Genomic DNA, 6,030 nt, shown 5'->3' with positions numbered 1-6,030 from the left:
TTGGGTGTTAGGAGATATTGAGATCTCCGAATCAAAACATTTTTATTCCTTCCTCAACCAATGCATTCATTGAATTTTGCTTGGCAATCTTATATGATTGGATCCCAATCCCTTGGCTCACCAATTCTCTCTAAAAACGAACAAATTCCCAATCCCTTGGTTTAAATGTTCATAAGAAGAGATGATGCTCGATCACTGATTATACCACACAGTTTCATGAACCACAATTTGGTAGGATTACATGTCACAATATCCATCCAAACCCCAATCCAATTCACTGTGAGAAAGCTTCTCTAGCATGAATCCTCCATTCCTTTCCCAAGGTTCCGAAGGATTCCAATTATGGGTAGTTTCTTTCCCAAGACAACTACCCAATGGAATTAGATCGAGAAGCTTTCTAACAAAATTCAAGAGAAAAGATTGAAGAAGAAGATAAAACTATTATTGATTCATTGAATTACAATAGAGCTCCCTAACCCAATGAAAGGGGTTTAGTGAGTCATAGCTCTGAATTCAATTACAAAACTAAAAGAAAATGATCTCAAGTTCTCTCTCGATCCCCCTCAGGGGCTGGATTCCCCTTCGATCCTCTTCCCAAATGCAGGAACTAAGGCCTTTAAATAGGCTCCCTAAATTACAAAATGAAAATGAAATTCAAAGCAAATTACAATCAAATGAAAATAAACTATTCTAGATGATTCTTGTGGCCTTGATTTGGTGTTGTTGATGGGCCTTGCTTGCTTGAAGGGTAGAGTGACATAATTGATCCAAAAAGGATAATGATCCATTAAACTACACTCAAACGTTGCACCCCCCTTTCTTGAGTCGTCACTTTGTTCTCTTGTCAACCTTGCCAATTTGATGCCAAATATAGACTATTATACCTCGTTGGAAAGCTATGGATGTCAGCTTTCTAACGCAACTGGAAGCACCTCAATTGGATTTCTACAACTCGAGTTATACTTCATGGAAGGTGAAGAGGTCAGCTGGCCTGATTGCATGTTGGTACTATGCTCTTCTATGCACATTACGAGGCTGTTTTCTCCCTCAATTTTTAGTATCCACCATGCATGCCATATATGCTTGGAAAGCTCTAGATGTCTTCTTTCCAATGCATTTTGAATCATCTCATTTGAAGTTTTGTAGCTCAAGTTATTTATGTTTGAAGAAGGCATGGTCAAGCTGTTCCATATAACACGTTTATGCTCCAGTTTAAGCTTAAACTGGAGCTTAAACGCTGGCACTCCCTGGAGGCACAAGCTCGAGCACGTTTAAGCTTCAGTTTAAGGTTAAACTGAAGCTTAAACATGGAAATGAGAAAGCAACCCTGGAGGAGAAAAATAGTCGAACACGTTTAAGCTCCAGTTTAAGGTTAAACTGGAGCTTAAACGTGGAATGCTCCTGGTGCCTTTCTTACTTCTGGCGTTTAACCTCCAGTTTAAGGTTAAACTGGAGGTTAAACGTGGAAATGCTCCCCTGGTGAGATTCTCACTTCTGGCGTTTAACCTCCAGTTTAAGGTTAAACTGGAGGTTAAACTTCAATTCCAGCATTATATGGCTTGGTAGTTTAAGTTCCAGTTTAAGCTTAAACTGGAACTTAAACTCCACATATGATATTCAAGCTTCCTTTATTGATTTTGTTGCTTCCTTGCCTAGCCTCTTCTTCCCTGAAATCATCCAAACAATTGCATCAAAGTCTTGCAAAATTTCATGAGAAATCTTCCATTCATAGCATTCAAGTAATATAACTAAAAACTCATGAAATTTGCATCAAAATCTTCATGTTGAATGATTTAAGACAAGCATGACTATTTGGCCCAAATGATTACTTAAGGCTCAAGAAAATGCATAAAACAACTAAAAATAAAAGAAAAAGGCTAGTGAAACTAGCCTAAGATGCCTTGGCATCATGTAGCCACTGACAACGGTGATGCCCTTGCATAAAGCCAGCCATGGAAAGGAGTAAGACTGATTGGATGAAGATAGCAGGAAAGCAGAGGTTCAGAGGAACGAAAGCATCTCCATTCGCTTATCTGAAATTCCTACCAATGATTTACATAAGTACCTCTATCCCTATTCTATTATTTAGTATTCGAAAACACCATTATCAATTTATATCTGCCTAACTGAGATTTGCAAGGTGACCATAGCTTGCTTCATACCAACAATCTCTGTGGGATTCGACCCTTACTCACGTAAGGTATTACTTGGACGACCCAGTGCACTTGCTGGTTAGTTGTATCGAAGTTGTGAACCATGGTATTGGCCCCATGTTCTTGGCGCCATTGCCAGGGAAAGAAAGAGCCATGAATTTTACATAATTAAAGTGTAATCACGATTACGCGTACCAAGTTGCTCACGTTGCCAGGGATTGTTCGAGCCTGGACATCACAATTTCGTGCACCAAGTTTTTGGCGCCGTTGCCGGGGATTGTTCGAGTTTGGACAACTGACGGTTCATCTTGTTGCTCAGATTAGGTAATTTTCTTTTTATTTTATTTTCAAAAAAAAAATTTTTTCAAAAATATTTCTAAAATTTTCTCATCTGTTTTCGAAAATAATATAAAAATGTTTTCAAAAATTTTATTCAAAATTTTTAATAATGAATTCTAGTGTTTCATGAAGCATGTTGAAGCCTGGCTGGCTGTAAAGCCATGTCTAATTCCTTTGGGAATGAGTATGTCAGGCGTGTCATGTCTGAATTACATGCTGAAGCTTGGCTGGCCATTGGCCATGTCTAGTGTTTTGGACCGGAGCTTTCATTGAAAGCTTGGCTGGCTCATGAGCCATGTCTAATTCCTGGACTGAAGCTATAGACTAAACATGGCAAGATCCCCGGAATTCATATTAAAAATTTTGGAATCCTTATTTTTCTTTTTCAATTAATTTTTCGAAAAATATAAAATAAAAATACAAAAAAAAATCATAAAATCATAAAAATAAAAAATATTTCATGTTTCTTGTTTGAGTCTTGAGTCATGTCATAAGTTTGGTGTCAATTGCATATGCATCTTGCATTTTTCGAAAATTTCATGCATTCATGGTGTTCTTCATGATCTTCAAGTTGTTCTTGGTAAGTCTTCTTGTTTGATCTTGATGATTTTTTGTTTTGTGTCTTTTCTTGTTTTTCATATGCATTCTTGAATTCTTAGTGTCTAAGCATTAAAGAATTCTAAGTTTGGTGTCTTGCATGTTTTCTTTGCATTAAAAAAATTTTTCAAAATTGTGTCTATGATGTTCATCTTGACATTCATAGTGTTCTTGGTGTTCATCTTGATATTCATAGCATTCTTGCATGCATCACATCTTTTGATCTAAAATTCTCATGCATTGCATAATTTTTCTTGTTTTTACCTCTCATCATAAAAATTTCAAAAATAAAAAAAATATCCTTCCCTTTTTTCTCTCATCAAATTCGAAAATTTGAGTTGACTTTTTCAAAAAATTTTAAAATCAAATTGTTTCTCATGAGTCAAATCAAATTTTCAATTTGAAAATCTTATCTTTTTCAAAATCTTTTTCAAAAATCAAATCTTTTTCAAAATTCTTAGTTATTTTCGAAAATTCCAAAAATATTTTTCAAAAATATTTTTCTTATTTTTATACCAAATTTTCGAAAATAACAATAACAATTAATGTTTTAATTCAAAAATTTGAAGTTTGTTACTTGCTTGTTAAGAAAGATTCAAACTTTAAGTTCTAGAATCGTATCTTGTGATTTCTTATGAATCAAGTCATTAATTGAGATTTTAAAAATCAAATCTTTTTTTTTTTCAAAAACTAACTTCTATCATAACTTTTCAAAAATATCTTCTCATCTTATCTTTTTCAAAATATCTTTTCTAACTTCCTAACTTCCTATCTTTTCAAAATTTGTTTCAACTAACTAACTAACTTTTTGTTTGTTTCTTAACTTTATCAAAACTACCTAACTAACTCTCTCTCTCATTTTCGAAAATATCTTCCCTCTTTTTCAAAAATTTCTTTTTTAATTAACTAATTATTCTTATTTTTATTTTTGATTTTAAAAATTTTCGAAAAATACTAACATTTTTCAAAAACCATTTTTGAAAATCACTAACCCTTTTTCAAAAATTATTTTCGAAAATTCTCCCTCTCCCATCTTATTCTATTTATTTATTCATCTACTAACATCTCATCTCACATCTCAACCCTCCTCACAGTTATGTTTCTTCCATTATATTACATTCTTTGTCTCCCCCTCTTCTTCTACTCACACAGGGATCCCTATATTGTGGTATAAAGGATCCATATTATTATTATTATTTTTTCTGTGCCCTCTTCTTTGTCATATGAGCAGGAGCAAGGACAAGAATATTCTTGTTGAAGCAGATCCAGAACCTGAAAGGACTCTGAAGAGAAAATTAAGAGAAGTTAAATTACAACAATCTAGAGATAACCTTTCAGAAATTTTCGAACAGGAACAGGAGATGGCAGCCGAAAATAATAATAATGTAAGGAAGATGCTTGGTGACTTTACTGCATCTAATTCCAATTTACATGGAAGAAGCATCTCCATTCCTGCCATTGGAGCAAACAACTTTGAGCTGAAACCTCAATTAGTTTCTCTGATGTAGCAGAACTGCAAGTTTTATGGACTTCCATCTGAAGATCCTTTTCAGTTCTTAACTGAATTCTTGTAGATATGTGATACTGTTAAGACTAATGGAGTAGATCCTGAAGTCTACAGGCTCATGCTTTTCCCTTTTGCTGTAAGAGACAGAGCTAGATTATGGTTGGATTCTCAACCCAAAGACAGCCTGAACTCTTGGGATAAGCTGGTCACGGCTTTCTTAGCCAAGTACTTTCCTCCTCAAAAGCTGAGCAAGCTTAGAGCTGATGTTCAAACCTTCAGACAGAAAGAAGGTGAATCCCTCTATGAAGCTTGGGAAAGATACAAACAGTTGACCAAAAAGTGTCCTTCTGACATGCTTTCAGAATGGACCATCCTGGATATATTCTATGATGGTTTATCTGAGCTATCAAAAATGTCACTGGACACTTCTGCAGGTGGATCCATTCACCTAAAGAAAACGCCTGCAGAAGCTCAAGAACTCATTGACATGGTTGCTAATAACCAGTTCATGTACACTTCTGAAAGGAATCCTGTGAGTAATGGGACGCCTATGAAGAAGGGAGTTCTTGAAGTTGATACTCTGAATGCCATATTGGCTCAGAATAAAATATTGACTTAGCAAGTCAATATGATCTCTCAGAGTCTGCATGGAATGCAAGCTGCATCCAACAGTACTCAAGAGGCTTCTTATGAAGAAGAAGCTTATGATCCTGAGAACCCTGCAATAGCAGAGGTGAATTACTTAGGTGAACCTTATGGAAACACCTATAACTCATCATGGAGAAATCATCCAATTTTGTCATGGAAGGATCAAAAGCCTCAACAAGGCTTTAATAATGGTGGAAGAAACAAGTTTAACAATAATAAACCTTTTTCATCATCCACTCAGCAACAGACAGAGAACTCTGAACAAAATGCTTCTAATTTAGCAAATCTAGTCTCTGATCTATCCAAGGCCACTGTAAGTTTCATGAATGAAACAAAATCTTCCATTAGAAATTTGGAAGCACAAGTGGGCCAGCTGAGTAAAAGGATCACTGAAATCCCTCCTAGTACTCTCCCATGCAATACAGAAGAGAACCCAAAAGGAGAGTGCAAGGCCATTGACATAAGCACCATGGCCGAACCTACTAGGGGAGTGGAGGACGTGAATCCCAAGAAGGAAGACCTCCTGGGACGTCCAGTGATCAATAAGGAGCTTCCCTCTGAGGAACCAAAGGACTCTGAGGCTCATCTAGAGACCATAGAGATTCCATTGAACCTTCTTATGCCCTTCATGAGCTCTGATGAGTATTCCTCTTCTGAAGAGAATGAGGATGTTACTGAAGAGCAAACTGCCAAGTTTCTTGGTTCAAACATGAAGCTAAATGCCAAATTATTTGGCAGTGATACTTGGGAAGTTGAACCTCCCTTGTTCATCAATGAACTAAGTGA

General features: G+C 35.9%; 1 non-coding gene across 1 annotated transcript; it reads right to left on the bottom strand.

The window, feature by feature from the left end:
• Positions 1-4,846: 4,846 nt before the first annotated feature.
• On the bottom strand, positions 4,847-4,954 carry LOC112724558 (small nucleolar RNA R71). The gene has a single exon (XR_003163715.1). It is a non-coding gene; the product is annotated as a small nucleolar RNA R71 (small nucleolar RNA).
• Positions 4,955-6,030: the final 1,076 nt, after the last annotated feature.

This window comes from Arachis hypogaea, chromosome 11 (assembly GCF_003086295.3).
Source record: "Arachis hypogaea cultivar Tifrunner chromosome 11, arahy.Tifrunner.gnm2.J5K5, whole genome shotgun sequence".
Taxonomy (NCBI): domain Eukaryota; kingdom Viridiplantae; phylum Streptophyta; class Magnoliopsida; order Fabales; family Fabaceae; genus Arachis; species Arachis hypogaea.
This window is presented reverse-complemented; position numbering and strand designations above follow the sequence as displayed.